Genomic DNA, 21,803 nt, shown 5'->3' with positions numbered 1-21,803 from the left:
AATCGAACCTGGTTAGACATGGTACGATTTATAATGGGTCTTAGTGATCTTTCTATCTTTTTCCGGGGACACACACTTCTAACTACGGCACTAACACTAAACCGTGCTCCATCAAAAGCTGTAGAAAAGACTCCATATGAGTTATGGACGAAGAAACCTCCTAGGTTGTCTTTTCTAAAGATACGGGGATGCGAAGCATATGTCAAAAAACCAAAGGGTATTACTTTATGGGCTACCCAAAAGAAACCAAAGGATATTACTTCTACAATAAATCCGAGAACAAAGTGTTTATTGCTCGCGATGGTGTCTGTAGGGAATATTTCAAGCATCCCACACTTGAGCCCCACTGTGATCATACACTTAAGCATGGTGGCGTCCAAAGGGAAGGAAGCTAAAGAAAAAGAGTCGCAATCAATTTTTAGGAACTTGTAAACCGTTTACAAGGTGAAGGTTACACCCCTTCACGATCCATGAGATCACTAACACCATAGGTTTGGAACCATGACTTGATATTCGGGGATGAAGGTACAAATCCAACCTAAAAGATATTGAACCTGCCCTAAAAATAGGCCTCTACTTTATTCTTCTCATATCCATGTGCACTTTCTGACTAACATAAAATCAACAGGTTAACCCTAAACCTGTTAATCTATGTTGGTTGAATATTACTGCACAAACAAATGTATTATTGGCTATCACTTGAATTATAATCATATTAACCTAAACAAGATTATTAATTGTCTTATTAAGCGTGATTACAAGTACAAATTCCCTTTAATCCTATAAGAGAGGCCATGATCAAGCAACAACAATAATAATATCAAGCAACATAATAACAATCATCATCATCATAATAATCTCAATAAAGCATAATAATAATAGCAAGATCGTAGGCATGATACTAACAAGATTAATAACAAACCCTAGCATGTCACTAAGCATTAAAAAATCAAAGCTTTAGCCCTAACATGGTACTGACGTGATATTAAAAAGCAAAGGAAGCATCTTGGAAACATGCATGATATTAGAAATCTCAGTTATTACCCTAAACATTATACTAGGAATCAATAAAAACATCCTTACATGATACCAGGAATTAAAATAATCAAAGCATGATTTCTATATCAAAATAATAACAATTAAATTATTTACTTGGATGCCTCATATATCTTTCTAATAAAAAAATACACACGTTAGTAACTTCAAGGAAAATAATAAACAATTAAATTAAATAAATGAGATAGAGATTCGGGACCAAATCCTCAGAAATTATCAACCTTTCAGGTTTAGGGCGAAGGCAACTTGGAACTTGGCTAGGTGTGTCTAGAACTAATGTATGTGGAATTTTGTAAGAGGGAAAGTTTAGAAAAAGAAGAGAGAGAATAAGCTTCTAGCTTTTAAGAGAGAGAGAATAGAGAGAGATGATGGTTGATGAATTCTTGAAAAACGGGGAAATACGACCCCTATTTATAGAAAAATAGTCCGAAAACGATAGAAAATACTTCAAGTTCTATGCAGAATAAAATTGACATCTATCGCCAGGCGACATACATCAGCGCCAGGCGACAGACTTAGCGCTAGGCGACAGACGTTAGTTCCAGGCGACAAATTTTGTCGTTTGGCGATAATTAGAAGATAAAACGCGCTTTGTACGGAATCCTTTTCTTAATATGATTAAACAGCAAATTCTATGTTTATCAAATTGAAATCAGATTTATCATAATGAAAGGAATGGCGTCCTTCGAACAAGTGAATTATTCCGATAGGGGGTTCGGAATTATTAGAAAGCTAATTTTTTAGTGAGGTCAAGTGATCGGAATTCCTGGGTGGAGGCCTCTTCCGATCAGTAATATTAATGCATAATTAATATTACAGCTTAATCTTGACTGAACCCTTCGGGTCACACCCAAGCAACTAACGAGCCGAAGTGACGAATTAATTAATAAGTTGACCGAGTAATTAATATTTAGACGTCGGAAATTCGAGCTTGGAGCGTCGAAACCGAGCGTCGGAAGTCGAGTCGAAAATAGTAAAAGACGAGATGTGAAAATAATAATAAATCAACAAAGACCGAAATTCCCCTAGCATCGGAATGCCCCGAGCAAACCCAGCACTAGGGGCATATGGTCTAGCAAGATGGCTAGCAAGCGCTCCAAGCCGAGCCTAGGCTGGCTGGTGCGTGCTAGCGCACCATCTCTAGTAGCAGCAACACAAGCTAGCAATGCTAGCTAGCTAACTGTGCGCTAGGGTACTAGCACTACTTCCAGTGTGTGCATGCTGGCGCGCAGGGGTATATTGCCAAGCATTGTGGCTAGCATGCGCACCAAGCTGAGCCTAGGCTGGCTAGTGCATGCTAGCGCACCAATGCTAGCATCGCAAAGTTGGGCGCTGCCTATTGTGTGCAATGGCTCGAAGCCATGTCGCAGTAGCAATTCGCAACAGCTATCACGCTAGGCGCGCTAGCCCGCAGCAGCTAGCAGCAGCATGGCTGGGCCATTGCGTGCTGCCTAGCAAGCTGGGCTCCGGCCTAGCAACCCGCAAGCAATGCGAGGCTTGCTAGGCCGTGGCAGCTGGTAGCCCGCACCAATGTGCTAGGCATGCTGGCAGGCAGCAGCTAGCAGCCCGTACATTGTGCTTGGCGTGTTGGTATCTTGCCTTGGCTAAGCAACCCGCACTTGGTGCGTGAGACCTGCTGAGCCGTAGCACATGGCAGCCCACCTTGGGTGCCTTGGTACCCAAGTGTGGGTTCCACATGGCGCAAAATAAATGGGAGTTGGGGCATTGAGGTGGCCAGTTTTGGGAGAGGGAGTGGGGAGCAAGTTTGGTCCCCCCTCTTCCAAATGGTCCTCACCTAATCTTTCACATGAGCTTGCCACTTGTTGATTTATTACTTGTTTGATTATTAATTTTATTTTAGGTTTAAAATAAAATGGGAAAATCAAATTCTCCCACGTTGATGGGAGAGCTTTTCACACTCATGATTTTCCCTATAAATACCCCAGTTGGGGTATTGGAAAAATCACTTGAGTAAGAGTTGAAAAAGGCATCACTAGTAGTGAAAACCTTTGAACTCAAGAGTTGAAAAATGCATCACCTTTGTGAAAACCTTTGAACTCAATTACTCGGGTCTCGATCGGGCCTTGATAACTACAAGGCATTGGACCTAGTCGGTGTTCGAGTTATGGGTGGACTTCCGTTAGAGGTCGTCGTATTTTCGAGGCTAGCTTTCGAAGTAAGAGCCCCTCGAGGTCGGGCGAAGCACGCGTCAAAGGTATATTATTATCTTAATCTTGTCATTAAGTTAATTATGTTTATGGTTTTATTTATTGCGAGTGCAGTCTTGGTTTTGGGTTTGTTTCCGCGGTGAGTCAGACTCACCAAACCCCAACACATAAAACATTTATTTTATTCCAAATAAAACTCTTTAAAACATAATTATCAATCCTAATACTATTAGAATTTAAAAGAACCTTCTAGATATTCTAGAAGATTAAAATCAATCCTAATAACTTTAGGAATAATAGTTAATAGGCCCTCCTCTAGATCAATGGGGGCCGCATGTAAAATTCATTTTGAGCCTAATTTAGTATTTAGGCCATAACTTCCTCATCATTTATTGGAATTGGGCTTATAATATATCGTTGGAAAGCTCTTTTCGGGCCTGATCCAACTACACTATTGTTGGACCATTTTCATGGACTAAACTAAATTGGAATGGCTATTTTCATAAATAGAGTAATAAAAGAAATGTTTTCAAAAACAAAAAGAAAGATATTTTAAAAAAACAACCGCATCACAAGATTTCCCACACTTTCATCTCATTCGATAATCAAATGACGTGAAAGGTATTGATCACTGGGTTTGGTTTTAGGGAGACACATTTGGGTGTCTACAGAAGCCGCCACTTTGACTAAGTTTGGAGAAACACAAGTTTCGAAAACGAAAGTCAAAGTAGCGATAGGGACGGAGAATGATTCATAACGTTCTGCAATCCTGAATCATTCTTATAACGTCAATACCTGTAAACTACCTTAGTTAAACAGATAAAAGAGTTAAGAAACGCATATCTTGCACCGTCGAGCACACGTCTCTAGAGTAACCAATTTTGTTGCTGTATTTTGTTGGTGATGACCTCCACATTGCCTCGTAAACGGCATATGAAGGTAACAGTGCCTCGCTATCTTCATTTGTTTGTGACAATCCTCCATAGTGCCTCGAGAACATCGTCGAAGGTGACTGTGCCTCGCCATCTTCAGGGTTGTGGCAGTACCTCGCCGCGACAGTGCCTCGCCGCTATAGACAATCTCCTCTTTACCTTGGGACATCGTCTAAGACCGCTGCTTGTAGCTATCTTCAGTTGTGGCCGTACCTCGCCATGGCTTTGTCTCGCCGCTGTAAACAATCTCTTTTGTACCTTGGGACATCGTCGAAGACCGCTGCTTGTAGCCATTTTAAGTTTTATGATGATAACCTTCCCAGGAAAGTTATCAAAGACCACCGCTTGTTGATCCTTAGTGCTTTACTTCGTTATTTGGTTGTTGTATTGATGCCTTTGGGGTGATGACATTCCTCTCTTCTTTAGGAATAGTTGCCAACACAAATCTTGAATGATGTACGACAACCCGATTTAGGAAAAGTTGTCAATGCCACGTAACAATCCATCCTAGGAAATGTTACCACGATGAAGCGACAATCCGTATCTTAGAAATTTTCCCAAAATCCAACTTTGGGAAAAGTTGCCAATGCTTCGTAACAATCTGTCATAAGAACCTTGTTACGGTCGACAATCCACGTCTTGGAATATAACTCTTGAAAGCAATCCACCTTGGAAATTAGCCAATATTATGCGACAATCCTTTTGGGAAAATATTGCCACAATTGACAATCCGCGCTTGGAACTTTTGCAAAAAGAGTCTATTGACAATCCGTCTTGGGAAAATTTGCCACTACTGAAATGAATGATAATCCACGTTGGGGAAACATTACCGAAATGTTAAGATGAATAGCGACCTACGACAATCCTTTGGAAATTTTGCCATAGGGAACTTGATGCATGACAATCCAATCTCGGAAATATTGCTAAGGATTTGATGAATGTATGACAATCCGAACTTGGAAAAACTTGCCAAATAGAGAAGGAGCACGACAATCCATACTTGGAAACATTGCCAGTTTGAGATGACAATCCAATCTTGGAAAAATTGTCGAAGATTTGATGAATGTATGACAATCCGAACTTGGAAAACATGCCAAAAAGAGAAGGAGTACGACAATCCACGCTTGGAAACATTGCTAAAGGGGACAATCCAATCTTGGAAAATTTGTCGTTAAAGAATGATGCTCGATAATTCACTCTTGGAAATATTGTTGTTTTGGTGATGTGCTTGCTTTTGAACCGATGCCTTGGTGCTTGTAATGAGCCAATGATTAGGCACTTAAGCTAAGTGAGATGATCGTCGTCAGGCCGATCACTGATTGCGATTGTAATTGTAATTGAGCTGACTATTAACCATGTCAATTTGCTTATAGGGGCTGACTGGCGTACCAAGGAACCCAATCAATCAATATGACCATTTGTCTCTAGTTGATTTGCTAAATTGTTTGCATCGTTTTGCTTCAGAATTTATGTATAGATCACCTGTCCATCTAGGACTTAGTGTGCTTGCATTTATATTTTGGACTATAGGACTTTACTCATGTTTTTCTTAGGGTTGACCTAAATTTTGTTATACTTAACTCATCGTGATTGATTGATTTGAGGTTGACTCAATGTGTTTGGACACGACAAGACTCAATGTGCATGACTCGCGTTTGCATTGTATTGTGATGTGTTTGACTCAAAATGCAAAAAAGAAAAAATTTTCCGTCATTTTTGTGGAGGGTACCGACTTTCTCCCAAAAAAGAAAGACACAAAAAAGAATCGAAGTTAATAATGTAGGGATCAAGCACCCAAGTCTAGCTCTAAATGGATAGGGATGAGCATTGGAGATCCCTTGATATGATCATGTATGATTGTAAATATGAATGTAAATGAACGCATTTTTATTACGGCCGCACCTCAATGTGAGGTTGCCTGCATATCTGTTAGGAATCAGGCCGAACGTAGCTCTAACCGAACCTCGCACAAATGTGTGTATACCTCAAAGAAGTCTTTGAAGGGTTGTAACGTGGTTGGGCTAAAGGTTGAAGAAGAAGGGTAAGAAAGGATCAAGACCCTGGATAAGCCCCCAAGGTGTGCAACCTTGCTTTTGAATCTTTTATATTTTTATGCTTGAGGTTTCCTCACTTTTTAACTCTCTTTCTTTTGTTTTTTTTTTTACTCTTTTTTTTTTGCTTTTGCATTTTTTTATTTTGATAAATGTGGGCAATCCTGATCATGCGGTTTATCACTCACTTGGCATTCATGTTTCTCAAGCACGGTACCTAGCACTCGATTAGAGACGCAATCTGAGACGTGTTCTTATCAAAGATATATTCATATCAAAGACATTGGAACACTTGACCTTTTGCACACTTTTATCGCTATTTTATTCTTTTGAAATTTTTATAAAATCACTCAAGCTTTATTCTTTTAAAATTGCATAAATTGCACACTATCCCATCCCAAGGTGACAAGAGGAAAATGTATGTCGTTATCTACCCTTCCCCCAAGTCAAACTAAATTTGTAAACACCTAACCAACCTTATATGAATATAGGGCAAGTTAAGGGTCGATCCCTAGGGAATGCAATGATGAAAACTAGAGTCTAAGTCAAGCTACCTCGAAGATGGAGTTGAGATTATGGTTGGCACTATGGTAAACTAAAACAAGTCTAATCAAGTAAATCAAAGGTCTAAACACTAGGGATATGGGTTCCACATGCAAGTTCAATGATAATGCTAATTTAGAGCTCAATCAATTAATTCAAGTATTGCAATGGACAAACAATAGTAGCAATCAAGAGAGTTCAAATGCTATCTCCTATAGGCCAATCTAGGAATCACTATGAAAGGCAAATCAAGAAGAATCACAAGCAAACCCAATCAATTAGAGCAACTTTCAATTCAATTGTTCATGTCATTAAGAGTTGCAATGCAATCTAAATTAATCTTATAGGTTGATCACTCCTAGTCTAATCAATCACATGCAAAACTATGTCAACCAATTTAATTGCAACAAATCAATCAATCAAAGAGCATCAACTAGAAATCTCATTAATCAAACATTCTCCCCCCTTTCCCTAGCAACTAATCTACTCACTAATCATGGTGAAATTCAAGAACAAATAACTAGAAATTGCATTAATCATCATTCTATATCAAAATCTAAGAGAAATAAAAAAGATTCAACAATATCAAATTCAAATCCAAAGAAAAACAAGCAACAAGCATAAATCAAATAGCAAGTATGTAAGAGATGAAAGAAGGAAGAGATTCTCACTAATATTGATGATTGAAAATGAAGAAATCCAAACTTGATTGATCAAATGTTGAGTTACAAATTCAAAACCAAGAACTTCTCTCTAACTTCTCTCTAACTTCTCTCTAAATTCTCTCTCTAAAACTAAGCTAATGAAAAACTATCAAAAAAAGTTCCTTTCAAAAAGGAATTACAATTCTATTTATAGGTAAAGAAGAAACCGGCAAATCCCGCGGCCTATCTCGATGAATCCGCAGCCGCGGAGAAAAGGGTACGGAACCCTCCGCGGGCTTTCTGGGCAACACCCGTGCCCGCGGCAAGATAAACCCGCGCCCGCGGCTAATCCCCTGCTCCCAAAAATCAATCAGGGGGTCGCGGTCTCTCTGAGATGGAGCGCCCTCTCCAGATTTCCCGCGCCCGCGGAGAGCCCGCGGGGCAACCGCGGGAAGCTCTTGCCAAAATCTTGCAATTTGCTCTTCTTAAGCCCACGCTCGCGGCTCCAATGACCCGCGCCCGCGGCTTGCTGGAAATACCTTGGAGACCTCTCCGAGGCCTCTCCAAGGCCTCTCTAGCCAAATGCTTCTTCCTTACTTGATCATTAAGGTCCCAACTTGATTCCTTTGCAAAGGTGATTCTCCAAATACCTACACAAGCAAACAAAGAAAGGAAATAAAAGGAAAAAGAGCCAAATAAAAGGAAAACACGAGGAAAACACGAGAACCATAAAGAAAAAAGGAGGAAGAGAAACCTAAGGAAAAAGGACAAAAAATAAGAGAAGAAAGCATGAAAAAAGGGAAAGAAATAACCCTAAAAGACTACCCTATGAGTGCCATAAATGACACTCATCAAATTCCCCCAAGCTAGACTTTTGCTCGTCCCGAGCAAAACAAAGGCTAAAAAGGAATAAGAAGGGCTTATTCGAAGAAAAAAGAAAAAGAGGGGCGAGGATTTACACTAAGACTCACTGTCGTAGGAATCACGGTTGTTTTTAGCTACAACAAGCCATTTAAACCCCTAGATCGCCCTAGAGGACGAGTGATGCTCTCGTAAGGGTATCCTAAGAGTTTACTCATAACTCTCCACCAAACCCCCAAGAGGCAAACCAGAAAAGGAAAATAAAGAGGAAAAAGGAAACTAAATCTTAACGAAATGGACTTTACAAAGAGACTATAATTCAAATGAATAGCAACCTTTCTAAAGTGAATTATGGTATGCACGTTATAAGATACCTAAGGTTGATTGAAACATAAATATGCTAAGCATAGGAACTAGTTATCACATTCCACTTTCATCCCAAACGGTCTTACCGCGTTCCCCCTGCTAATCTCATGTCTCCCCTTAGTGAGCATCTCATAGATTCCGCGAAGGAACCGGAAAAAGATCAACATTTTGGGCTACTCGACATCTTGATTTCGCATCCCCTTTCCTTAATCTACAACCCATGATTCCCTCCACCGATGAAAGACTTAACTCCTAGGTCCAAAGGTCTTCCCCAAGGTTGTAACGTAAGGTAAGAAGGGTTAAGGTAGGCTAAAATTTAAAATTTGGTGGTTATCCTAAATTGTGAAGCAAAGACCGGCCTAATCTCAACACCAAACTTAAGTAATCACCAAACAAAAACGTATTAACACCCCCAAGCTTATTCAAGGCAACAATCTACAAACATAAGAATAAAAAGCGCAAACGCTTTTCCCCCCAAGCTAAAATAAACATTGTCCTCAATGCATAGAGAGGAGAAAGACACTTGAATATTTATGGTTTTCTTTTTATATTTATATTATTATTTTTTTGCATTTTCTCATTTAAAAATTTGTTTGTATTTTCTCGTACTCCTTAAAAGCATTAGTCCTTGCCTTTTTTCAATTCGGACGGCTTTTTTAAATATGCATTTATTAACATCATTGCCTCTTTTACTAAGGACGACTTTTACATAAGCATTTGCCATTATTTACCAAATATAAACAACTCAATTATGTGTAAAAATTCGAACCAAACTCCAACTTCATAGACCACAATCACCAAACATTGACCCTTGCTTCACAAAAACCAAAAAGAAGGAGAACGAAACAAAAGGCTCAAGATATCTAATTAGGCGGCTTGAAAAGAGGGAAAAAGGTTCAAAGGGGTAACAAGTAGGCAAATGTATCCCAAACCAATAAAAGAAAAGTAAAAATTAAGGGACTATCCTAGAAAAAAGAAAATACCTCCCCGAAAAATTGCCTTTGTCCTCCCTAGGTAGTTCGGTCACAGTCTTAGGAATCATACGCTAAGAATCTAGATTAGGTTTGCGAAAATCAAGGATCCATGCCGCTCATGCAAGAATTTGATGAAAGCTTGAACAAATATGCATCTCACATGGTTGTAGCAAAAACTAACTAAGGTTTTCAAATCAAAGATAGGGAGCAACTACCAACATGCCACAAATGAGTAGAATTCGATTTCATGATCCCCCTAGTTCTAGACAACTATCTTAGCATGCTTTATCCTAGAATCAACCAAACGTAATCTCAAACCGTGCATACCATTATTACCTAGGAAGACTATTATTCAAAAGCAAAAGTCCATTGCATACAAGTCCAATTTTTAAAAAGAGAAAGAGTGAAAATAAAGCCTAAAAAAGTTACGCACACAAACAAGAATAAAAGAAAGGGAAAGAAAAGAAAAGAGAAGGTGGTAAAACTTAGATAAGAACAAGAAGGGGAAAGAGGAAAAGGGCAAAGATGCAATCATAACAAGTTTATCCCAATCGACATACAAGCGGTCTAATGGCCACATCGCCAAAGACCCCAAACACACTAGGTGTTAAATTCATACATCCTCGAACCGTTCAACTTCTCCTAAATCTAATCCTAATCTAAGCAACCAAGAAAATGAAGAAGTGAAAATAAAGAGGTAAAATAAGAAAGGCCTCACCAAGAATCCGTGCTAAATTAAAGTACCCAAGGAGTAGGAACATGCTTCTCCAAAAGGTTCCGCAATCCAAAGCATAGGCTACGAGCAAGGTGAGGTAAAGAAAAAAAAAATATGTATACAAAATGAAATTGTTAGTAACTTCCAAACAAAAGCAAACGATAAAACACTTAGACACAAACTATATACAAAAACCTAGAAAAACCATCATCATCAAAATTAATAATTTTTTTTTTTTAAAAAAAAAAAATACTCCCAAAAACATCAAGAAATGAAACAAAACAACAACAAGCAATAGACCAACGAGACCATTAGAAAAAATCAACCAAAAGCCTTATCAAAGACTTCCCACCGAGCCCCAGGTGCCTCCCCCAAACCAACATAAAACATCCTTTTTGACCCTCCCCCCTCACAAAATGAAGGCATCGACCGCGATGCCTACAAATATGCAAAATAGGGAAGGGGGAGAACAAAAAGGGAAACAAACATGCATAAGGGGACTATTGGCCACTAGGGCCGGCACCATCATCACCCGTATCCCAACCTCCGGTGTAACCGGGAGGAAAACCATAGTGACCCTTGAATAGGTCAAGTTGGGATCGGGTCAATTGGTCGAAGGGCTCACGCTGAACAAGGGGCTCGGGGTGATGGGGGTGAACATAATAGTATGCGGGATCACCCCGATAATCACTCCCCCCCCCCCCGAGACCCTATAATCATAAGGCGGGAAATCGCGCCTTGGCACATTGGGGTCCTCAACCCCGGGCCAATAAGGGTACGTAGGGAGGTTGTCACCACCCCAGGAAGGTACCGGCCCTAGTTGGGGCGGCACATAGGGGTAGTTGACCGGAGGTGTGACCTCCCCCCTACGCACACGAGCGTCATACAAGGCGCAAGTTTGATAAGACAAAGTTTGGTGGTCCGAATACATACCTTGCATGCTCAATTGCATGCGCTCCATGTTGTCTCTCATGGCCTCCATCTCTCGGAGATAAGAATCTCCTTGGAAATCTTGTTACTGTTGTTGTCTTTGATGTCTTCTTTTTCTTCTTCTTCTTTGAGCATCATCATGAAAATCCTCATGTTGTTGTTGTAGTGGCGGTTGCTGTTGCTCTTCATCATATTCTTCTCCTCTTCCTTCCTCCTCTTCCTCATCATTCTCATCGCTCCCAACAATCTCATCATCCTCCTCCATCTCATCTTCAATCCTCCCATCGTCCCTAGGGACCATCCAAATGTTCCTAGCCTCACGAAGGATGGAGGTGGCGGCCGGGTTAGGGAGTACGCAATGGTGGGTATTTCTCACTAGCCAAGAGTAAGTGCCGGTTCTCCTAGTGCTAGTTATGAAACGCAAAGTGTTAACTTGCTTCAAACTAATCCACACGTCTTCACTCCTTCCAACCGGAGTGCAAGACTTCAAGAACCCCTCTTGCTTTAAATACGACACAAGACGTGTCACCATGCTCCCACAATGAATTTCCCCCGTTTTGACCCCATGCATTATATCCTTACAACAATTCATGAAGATATAGCCAAAATTAATCCTTGACCCTAACCCCGGCTTGGTAGCCATCCATAACACCATAATCTCCTCTCGAGACAACTTCCCCAAATCTTGCTTATTAAAAACCGAATACCCAAGAATTCTTTGAAGGATCTTAAGGGTCGGAAGGATAATCTCACTAGCAAGAGACTTTTTCGAATCAAACTCCCTCTTGTTTGCTATGGTTCTCCACAAGAAACCTCATTATACTCAGATTGGACTAGGGAGATAAGGGGCTCGAAGATATCACCATTGGGGTTGAAACCAAGGGCTACATTGAACTCGGCTAGGGTCATGGTGTGTTTGACATTGAAGAGTTGGAAGGAAATAATAAAGTCGGTTTCCCTCACCTTATTGAACTCAAATGTGGAGAAAAACTCAATGGAAGGCTCCAAATAGGTTCTAGGGGCCGACTTTAGAAACTCGCCCAAGCTTAGGTTATTTAGCAGGATGTCAAGGTCATTTTCAATTCCTAGCTTGGCCATGTCCTCACGAAAGTAATGGCGGGAGGGTCTAAACTTCCGGTCTTTCATTTTGTTATAGATGGGGGTTTGTTTAGACCGGTTCCAAAACTTGAGAGGGGGAAGAGGAGGAGGAGGAGCACCAACTTCAGTTGCGGAATGCGGTTGGGGTTGAGGGTTTGAGGATTAGCCTTGAGAAGATTGGCCGGGGGATTGGTTTGAGCGCTTCTTGCTACTTTTGACTCTTCTTATCAAACCCATTTTAACAAAATTCACAAGAACACAACAAAATCCCTCAAACAAAACAACTTCCACCAAAATTACTCACAACCCTCCTTACAAATCTAACCAAACCACCACAAAACTACAAGGTACCTGTTCCAATCAACACAACAACCAAAATCCAACAACAAACAACAATATCAACAATCATTCATCAATATAATCATGAATCAACAAGAAAAAGTAACAATCACCCAAATATACCAAATTTCCATAAATCAACCATAAAACACAAAAATCATGCTCAAAATCTAGGTAAACAAACCAATATAAAGAAATCAATTGAAATTGACAAAAATATTACAAAGGTTAGAAGTATACCAAGATTGGAGACTCAAATTAAACTCAAGGCACTTCAAAGACCCGAAATTTCCCGAAAAACCACGACAAAGAAGAGTAGGAATGTTGAAAATGGAGGAATATGGAAGAATTTGTGAAAATTTTAGGCAAAAGGTGAAGAAATTTGTGAGAAATTAATGTTTTGGGGTTAGGGGTTGAGAGGAGGTAGAGAGAGAAAAGGGGAAAAATAAGGAGAAGAAGAGGAAATAAGAGAGAAGAGAGATAGAGGAGGGGCGCGCCCGGGTAATAAACCCAGATCGCGGTGCCCTCTCCCGAATAAGCCGTGCTCGCGGAAAATCTCCCGCGCCCGCGGAGAGACTGCGGGGCAACCGCGGGGACCTCCTGGAATTTTTAGAATTTTTATACCTAATAGGGTCCGCGCCCTCTCTAGATTTTCCGCGCCCTCTCCAAAACCTCCCGCACCCGCGGAGAGGCCGCGGGGCAACCGCGGGAAGTCCCTAGAATGGATTTCCAAATGAGCTTGAATTCAGGCCGCGCCCTCTCCAAACATGACGCGCCCTCTCCAAAACCTCCCGCGCCCGCGGAGAGACCGTGGGGCAACCGCGGGAAGTCCCTGGAATGAAATTAAATTTTGCTTGATATGAGGGCCGCGCCCTCTCCAGATTTGCCGAGGCCTCTCCAAAACTTCCCGCGCCCGCAAAGAGACCGCAGGGCGACCGCGGGAAGTCCCTGGATCGAAATGCCTCAAAGAGGTGAAAAGGCCCCCGAGGTCTCTCCAAACCCTCGGGAAGCCCTCTCCCCTGCACTCTAAACTCTTCTTCAAACCCCTTCTTTCCAACAAGTGATGATAATAGGCGACCTACAAAGCAAACACAAAACCAACTCAAAATAAAATCAAAAACCAATCAAGGAAAAATAAAAGAAAAGAAAGGAAAGAGAAATGAGATGAGAATCCGGGTTGCCTCCCGTAAGCGCTTTTGGTTAACGTCGTTAGCTCGACGTGCACCACCATCTCAAGGTGGCTTAAAAAGAATCATTTTGTGACCAAGTCAAACAAAAACTCCATCATAGTACTTCTTGAGCCGATGACCATTAACTTTGAATGAAGATGAGGAGTTCAAAGGAGAAATCTCCACGGCACCATTATCAAAAACATCTTTCACCAAGAATGGTCCACTCCATCTTGACATGAGCTTTCCGGGGAAAAACTTCGTCCTTGAATTGTAGAGGAGGACTTTGTCACCTACACAAAACTCCTTTTTCTCAATCAACTTGTAATGAACCTCTTTGGAGCGAGCTTTGTAGGTGCTAGCACAATCGTAAGCATCAAGTCGAAGTTCCTCTAACTCATGAAGATCCAACCACCTCTTCTCCCCCGCACTAGCTAAGTCAAAATTTATCTTCTTGATGGCCCACAAGGCACGATGTTCAAGCTCTACCGGGAGATGGCACGATTTGCCATAGACAAGGCGTTATGGAGTGGTACCAATAGGCGTCTTGAAAGCCATCCTATAAGCCCAAAGAGCATCATCTAACTTGTTCGACCAATCCTTTTTATTCCTTGCAACCGTCTTCTCAAGAATGAGCTTTATTTGACGATTGGAGACCTCGACTTGGCCACTCGATTGAGGATGATATGGAAGGCCGAACCGTTGGTGCACTCCATGTTTCCTCAACATCTTTTGGAAGGCGTTGTGAACAAAATGAGATCCGTTATCGCTTAGCACAACCTTAGGCACGCCAAACCTTGGGAAGATGATTTTGTTTAACAACTTCAACACTACTTTATGGTCATTAGTAGGGGAGGCAATGGCCTCTACCCATTTAGAAACATAGTCCACAGCCACAAGTATGAATTGATTACCATATGAAGATGGGAATGGTCCCATGAAGTCAATCCCCCAAACATCGAACACCTCTAACTCAAGAATGGGCTGTTGAGGCATCTCATTCCTCTTCGAGATATTCCCAACCCTTTGACATCGGTCACATGACTTCACAAAGCCCCATGAGTCCTTGAAGAGATGCGGCCACCACAAACCACATTGAAGAACCTTGGTAGCGGTCTTGGAAACACCCATATGCCCACCACTAGGGTCCGAGTGGCACATCCTTAAAACACTAGGCACCTCTTCATTTTGAACACAACGCCTAAGTAAGCCACCAACCCCTCGTTTGTATAAGATTGGATCATCCCACAAGTAATGTCTTGCCTCCCTTTTGATTTTCTTCCTTTGGTTCTTTGAGAAGGAGGGTGGAAACTCCCCACATGCTAGAAAATTCACCAAGTCAGCATACCATGGGAGGTCCTTCATCTCTATGGCATATAAGAAGTCATCAAGCATTCTATCCTCAATTGGTGAACCATCATCATGAATTTGATCACCCTCAAGGCGAGAAAGATGGTCCGCCACAACATTCTGCGCACCCTTCTTGTCCCCAATCTCAATCTCAACTCAACCTAGGCTTGGACTCTTTCTTGGCAAAGAGATACTTGAGGGCCGCGTGATCCGTGAAGACTATGGTCTTGGAACCCAACAAGTAACAACGGAATTTCTCAAAAGAGTGCACAATTGCTAAAAATTCCTTTTCCGTTGTTGTGTAGTTCTTTTGAGCCCCATTGAGTGTCTTGGACATATAATAAATCACATGAAGCTTCTTTTCTACACGTTGTCCCAAAACACCTCCAATCGCCCAATCACTCGCATCACACATCAATTCAAAAGGAAGATCCCACCTTGGGGCTTGAACAATAAGAGTGGAGATTAGGGCCTTCTTCAATCTATCAAATGCCTTCAAGCATTTGTCATCAAAAATGAACTCAACATCCTTTTGAAGAAGGTCATTTAGGGGCTTAGCAATAAGTGAAAAATCCTTGATGAATCTCCTATAAAAACCCGCATGACCAAGGAACGATCTCACACCCTTGACATTCACCGGAGGTGGAAGTTTCTCAATCACTTCTATTTTTTCCTTATCCACCTCAATGCCTCTATTTGAAATCTTGTGCCCAAGCACTATACCCTCCTCCACCATGAAGTGGCATTTCTCCCAATTCAAAACAAGATTGACCTTAACACATCTTTCCAAACACTTCTCAAGGTTCACAAGGCACTCCTCAAATGAAACACCCCCCACCAAAAAGTCATCCATGAAGACCTCCATTTCCTCCTCCAACATGTCCCCGAAAATACTCATCATGCACCTTTATAATGTAGCGGGTGCATTGCATAACCCAAAGGGCATTCTTCGATAGGCAAAGGTCCCATAAGGACATGTGAAGGTAGTTTTCTCTTGATCATCGGGGTGGATGGGGATTTGGAAGAATCCCGAATATCCATCGAGGAAACAATAAAACTTGTGCCTTGTTAGTCTTTCAAGCATTTGATCAATAAATGGAAGAGAAAAGTGATCCTTCTTGGTGGATGTGTTTAGACGTCTATAGTCTATACACATCCGCCAACCCGTGACCGTGCTAGTTGGAATGAGCTCACCCTTCTCATTCTCAACCACGGTTATGCCCCTCTTCTTTGGACCGACATGCACGGGGGAGACCCACCTTGAGCTAGAGATGGGGAATATGATTCCCGCATCCAATAGCTTGGTGATCTCCTTCTTTACTACCTCTCCCATTTAGGGATGTAGTTTTCTTTGTCGTTCAATAGAAGGAAGGGCGCCTTCCTCAAGTGTTATGTGGTGTTGGCACAAGGCGGGGCTTATACCTTTAAGATCATCAATTGTGTATCCCAAAGCACCTTGGTGCTTTCTCAAAACACCACATAACGCTTGAGCTTGGCTCACGCTCAAGGATGCACTAACTATCACGGGGTAAGTGGAATGAGGGCCCAAGAACTCATACCTAAGGTGTGATGGTACAGGTTTGAGCTCTACCATAGGCACACCATTTCCCTCCTTTGATGTGGCCGCTTGCAAAGCTTCTTGGCTTGAGAGTGGGATTGCTCCACCTACTGATGAGTGACATTTATGGCACTCATTTGGTCCCTTTTTGGATGAATTTTATTTCATTTTATTACTCTTTTCTTTAGTTTTCCTTAGTTTTATTCTAGTTTTCTTCATTTTATGCTTTTTGTAGTTAGTTTCTCTATTTTATGTATTTTCTAGTTTACTTGCTATTTTTTCCCTTTTACTTGATTTTTATCCTTTGATTGTAGGTTGTGAATGATTGTCCAAGGATTCCCAAGCCATCTCTCCATGGTTCTTCATGATTTTCATGCCTAAAGCTTGTGCAAGAAGTTTCAAGTCAAAGGGGGGTCCAAGGAGCATGCTTCAAGGTCTTGTACATGCCTTCTTCATGATTTATTTCCTTCAAGAAATTCAAGAAAGTTCCTGCCTACCTTGTCCTCCATCACCATCATCTAGGATGTGTGCACCGCATGAGCTAGGACGAAGAAGAAGAGAAGGAGGTTGCAGCTTTGTGCGGGCGCACTCAAGGAGTGTGTGGCCGCACATATGTCGAGTGCGGCCGCACACCTGGTGCGTGCGGGCGCACCTATCTGGGTATGTTCCCGTGCGCGTCACTCTCTCTCCTCCAAGCGCCCGCACCGGCGTGGGTTTACTTTTGGACGTCAATCCTAGCTTCCTCTTTGTATTGATAGTTATTTCTTTCCTTTTAGGAGAGAGAAGGAGAGCTAGAAGAGAAATTTTTAGATTAGATTAGATTTTAGAGAGAGAAAAACACTAGTTCTTTGCATTTTTAGAGAGAGAAAATGTGGGTTTGATGATTGATGATTGAAGATTGCTACAATTGATTGGATTTCTATCAAGTTTGTAAGGATTCTTTACTCTTTAATGCAATTTAATGTTTGATTTCATTAGTATTGTTGTTTGATTTGGTTAATTGATAGTTTGATTGATTTTGATTGAATTTGTTGGTTTCAATTTGATTTCAATTGATGAATTTGGGAATGATGATTAGTTTAGCTTTGATTTTGATGTTCTTCATGGATTGTGAGTAGTTTATTTGCTAGGGTAGTGGTGAAGCACGTATTGATGATGAATTGAGATTAATTTGGGTGAAATTGATTGAGGTGATAATGTGATTAAATTGGTTGATTGATTTTGTGCATGTGTGTGCTTGATTAGGCTTGATCACCCTTGTTATTCACACTAGATTGCATTGTGAGTTCACATTGATACGGACCATTGATTTGTGGCTTGCATTTACTCGGTTGAGATATCTTGTGATGTTTCCTAGCTAGTGTTTGATGTAGTTGACGCTAATTAGACCTCTAGGAGAATAGCTTGATGTACTCTCTTGGTTGCAATTTCGGTTTTCCCTCACATTGCTTGACTTGATTGGTTGATTCCCCAAGTTGATTGAACTTCATTGTTGATGCATGTGGATCCATTCCCCTAGCACCTTTGCATTTGATTAGTTCAAGCTTTTTGCATTGCCTAGCTTAGCTCTATGTTTCTACTATAAACCCCTACTAGACTTCGGAATAGCTTGACTTAGGCATTGTGCATTCGACCTCCATTCCTTTGGGTTCGACCTTGACTTACCACTACACTTTATAGGGGTTAGTTGAGTTACAAATTTTGTTTGATTGGGTGGGGTGGTAGCCCAACGACCTACCGTTCTTTATCCCATCAAAATGGCGCCGTTGCCGGGGAATGGTGCCTTGAGTGCATGTTGTTGTTGAGTCTATTTCACTTTATTTGCAAAATACAAAAAGATTTTACACTTTAGGATACACTTGTAGCCGTGCTACTTATATTTTCTTTGAGTTTTGTGTGCATAGATCCCAAGCCATGGGAGGAAATACAAGAGTTGCCTTGAAGAAACTTGGAATGCCCGGTGCATATAGGTATGAGAGCGGCATAGCTCCACCTACAACACCGGAAATTGACTTTGAAATTCGGCCGGCAATGATCACCCTAATTGAGAGAAGACAATATAGTGGGGCTAAGAATGAGAGCCCATTGAACAATCTTAAGGAGTTTGAAAAATATTGTAACACAATCAAGGTCAACGGAGTATCTCAAGAGATCATTCGCCTTAAGTTGTTCCCTTTCTCTCTCATAGGAAGATCTTTGGAATGGCTAGATAAGGAAGTGAAGCCCAATTCTTTGAGAACTTAGGATGATGTCACCAAAGCTTTCTTGTTCCGTTCCTATCCTCAAAAGAAGACGGCGGAGGCAAGAGCTTTGATTCAAGGGTTCAAGCAAAAGCCAAATGAAAGTCTCTATGAAGCATGGGAAAGATTTAAGGATTATCAAAGGGAGTGTCCACACCATGGGATTCCTACCTATCAAATCATACATATCTTCTATGGTGGGTTGAGTTCTCATGGAAGAGCAAGTTTGGATGCCGGAGCCGGAGGCCCAATCATGAACAAAACGGAAGAAGAATTGGTTGATGCAATTGATGAAGTGGTTCGTCATTACATGAATTGGCAAGAAGTGGAGAGAGAACCAACAATCAAGGGTTACTTAATCGAACAACTTAGTGCCATCAATGATTTGACTACTTTGATTGCGGATTTAGGGAAAGAAGTTATGTCCCTCAAAGAAAAGCTTGAGAAGCCCCCTTCCCAAGCCCCAATTCTTCCCTCCCAAATTAAGGGGAGAGGTACATCTTCTCACTCTAACTCTAATCTTTCTTCTTGTTGCATGATTGTGGAATGTTGGCCTTGTGAATTATGTGGAATGAATGATCATAATGCTTCTATGTGCCCAAATGTTCCTTGTAGTGAATGTGATGGAAGTGAAATGGAACATGTGAATTATATCAATAATCATGCTTGTGAACCGAGAATTGATGTTCAAAGGAATGTTGGAAATAGGAATTATCATATGAATCATGATGATTATAACCAAAATGGAGGTTGTAGAAATCATGGATACCAAGGGATTCATGGTAACTATAACCATCATGGTTGTAATGGTAATGGTCATGGTCATGGCCATAGACATGGGGATCATAATCAAGGTTATGATAACCATGGTCAACAAAGAAGCCAAAATCAAACTAGGGGTAATTGGAATAATCAATGTAGGGGATATTTTCAAGCAAATTTTCAAAGAGGTTCCCCAATTGATTTAGTTCCAAATGCTCAAAGTTCAAGTGATAATTCCTATGATCAATCATGTTCTTCTAGGGAATTTTCGGAAAGTGTCATTGAGAAACAAGCCAAAACTTTGGAAATTTATATGGCTTTGAATGAAGAGAAGTTTAATTACATGTTGGCATATAATAAGGATTTAAGTGAAAAACTTTCTCAATTGACTAGTGTGTTTAAGGGATATGCAAACTCTTCTTCTTTGACTCCACCTAACCTAGATTCTAGGAACCCTATGGATGCCATTGTTACTAGAAGTGGTAGGGTCCTTGAGGGAGGTGTGCCTAAGAAGAGTGTTGCTAGAGAGAATACTAGTAAGAATCCCATTGAAGTTGAAGGTGATGAATGTCCTTTGAGTGAAAATGTTGATGAGGAACAAGTAGAAAAGGTGATAGAGAAAGAGAAAGAGAAAGAGGTTTGCAAACCAAGGCTTCCCTATCCCCAAAGATATAATAGATATAAGTTGGATGAGCAGTTTGGGAAATTTGTAGAGATGCTTAAGCAACTTCATTTAACTCTTCCTTTCACCGATGTTGTTGAACAAATGCCAAACTATGCTAAGTTCCTTAAGGAGATTTTGAGTAGGAAAAGGACTTGTGATATGATGGAGACAATTAGCCTTACCGAACATTGTAGTGCAATTATCATGAACAAGATGCCTCCTAAGTTGAAGGATCCCGGAAATTTTTCCATCCCTTGTGCCATTAACAAGACTCAAATTGATAATGCCTTATGTGACTTAGGAGCTAGTGTTAGCCTTATGCCATATTCGGTTTATCGAAGATTAGGTCTGGGAGAACTTCTACCTTCCAAGATTACTTTGCAATTAGCCGATAGGTCGATCAAGATTCCTAAGGGAAAGGTAGAAGATGTGCCTTTAAGGGTTGGGAAATTTGTTATTCCGGTTGATTTTGTAGTGTTGGATATGGATGAAGATGCTACAATACCTATCATCTTAGGTAGACCTTTCCTTGCTACATCGGGGGCTATGATAGATGTTAAAAGTGCTAAGATTTCTCTTAAGATTAGAGAGGAAGTAGTTGAATTTTATTTCAATGAAGGAATGAAATATCCCTCTTCTTCTTTTGAGAATTGCATGAGAGTTGAAGTGCTTGATAATATTGTGAATTCCATGCATGAGCACTTGCTCACATCTAATGATCCTCTTGAGTGTGTTTTGTTGAATAAGGAAAATATAGGTATCCCAAGCAAGGAAGTGCAATTGTATGAAGATTTGCTTGATGGAGGTAATACAGGGAGTGAAGAAGAAATTTGTATGGGGATATCAAGTCAAGATGCTTTGCAAGTGGCCTCAACCAAAGAAGGTAAAGGTGTTCCCATGGTAGAGCTCAAACCTCTACCATCACACCTTAGGTATTAATTCTTAGGCCCTAATTCTACATATCCCGTTATTGTTAGTGCATCCTTCAGTGAGAGCCAAGCTCAAGCGTTATGTGGTGTTTTGAGAAAGCACCAAGGTGCTTTGGGGTACACAATTGATGATCTTAAAGGCATAAGCCCCGCCTTCTGTACACACCACATAACACTTGAGGAGGGCACCCTACCTTCTATTGAACGACAAAGGAAGCTACATCCCCAAATGGGAGAAGTAGTCAAGAAAGAGATCACCAAGCTTTTGGATGCGGGAATCATATTCCCCATCTCAAGCTCAAGGTGGGCCTCCCCCGTGCATGTCGTTCCTAAAAAGGGGGGTATGACCGTAGTTGAGAATGAGAAAGGTGAACTCATTCCAACTAGAACGGTCACCGGTTGGAGGATGTGTATAGACTATAGACGTCTAAACACATCAACAAAAAAGGATCAC

At 41.0% G+C, this 21,803-nt stretch overlaps 1 non-coding gene across 1 annotated transcript; it reads right to left on the bottom strand.

Moving 5' to 3' along the window:
• Positions 1 to 19,053: 19,053 nt before the first annotated feature.
• Positions 19,054 to 19,159, bottom strand: LOC145569580 (small nucleolar RNA R71). Its single transcript, XR_014096171.1, has one exon. It is a non-coding gene; the product is annotated as a small nucleolar RNA R71 (small nucleolar RNA).
• Between the last annotated feature and the right edge of the window lie 2,644 nt (positions 19,160 to 21,803).

Source organism: Chenopodium album, chromosome 11, assembly GCF_948465745.1.
Source record: "Chenopodium album chromosome 11, dcCheAlbu1.1, whole genome shotgun sequence".
In the NCBI taxonomy this organism is placed as follows: Eukaryota; Viridiplantae; Streptophyta; class Magnoliopsida; order Caryophyllales; family Amaranthaceae; genus Chenopodium; species Chenopodium album.
The sequence above is the reverse complement of the archived record's forward strand: the minus strand, read 5'-3'. Positions and strand labels throughout refer to the sequence as shown.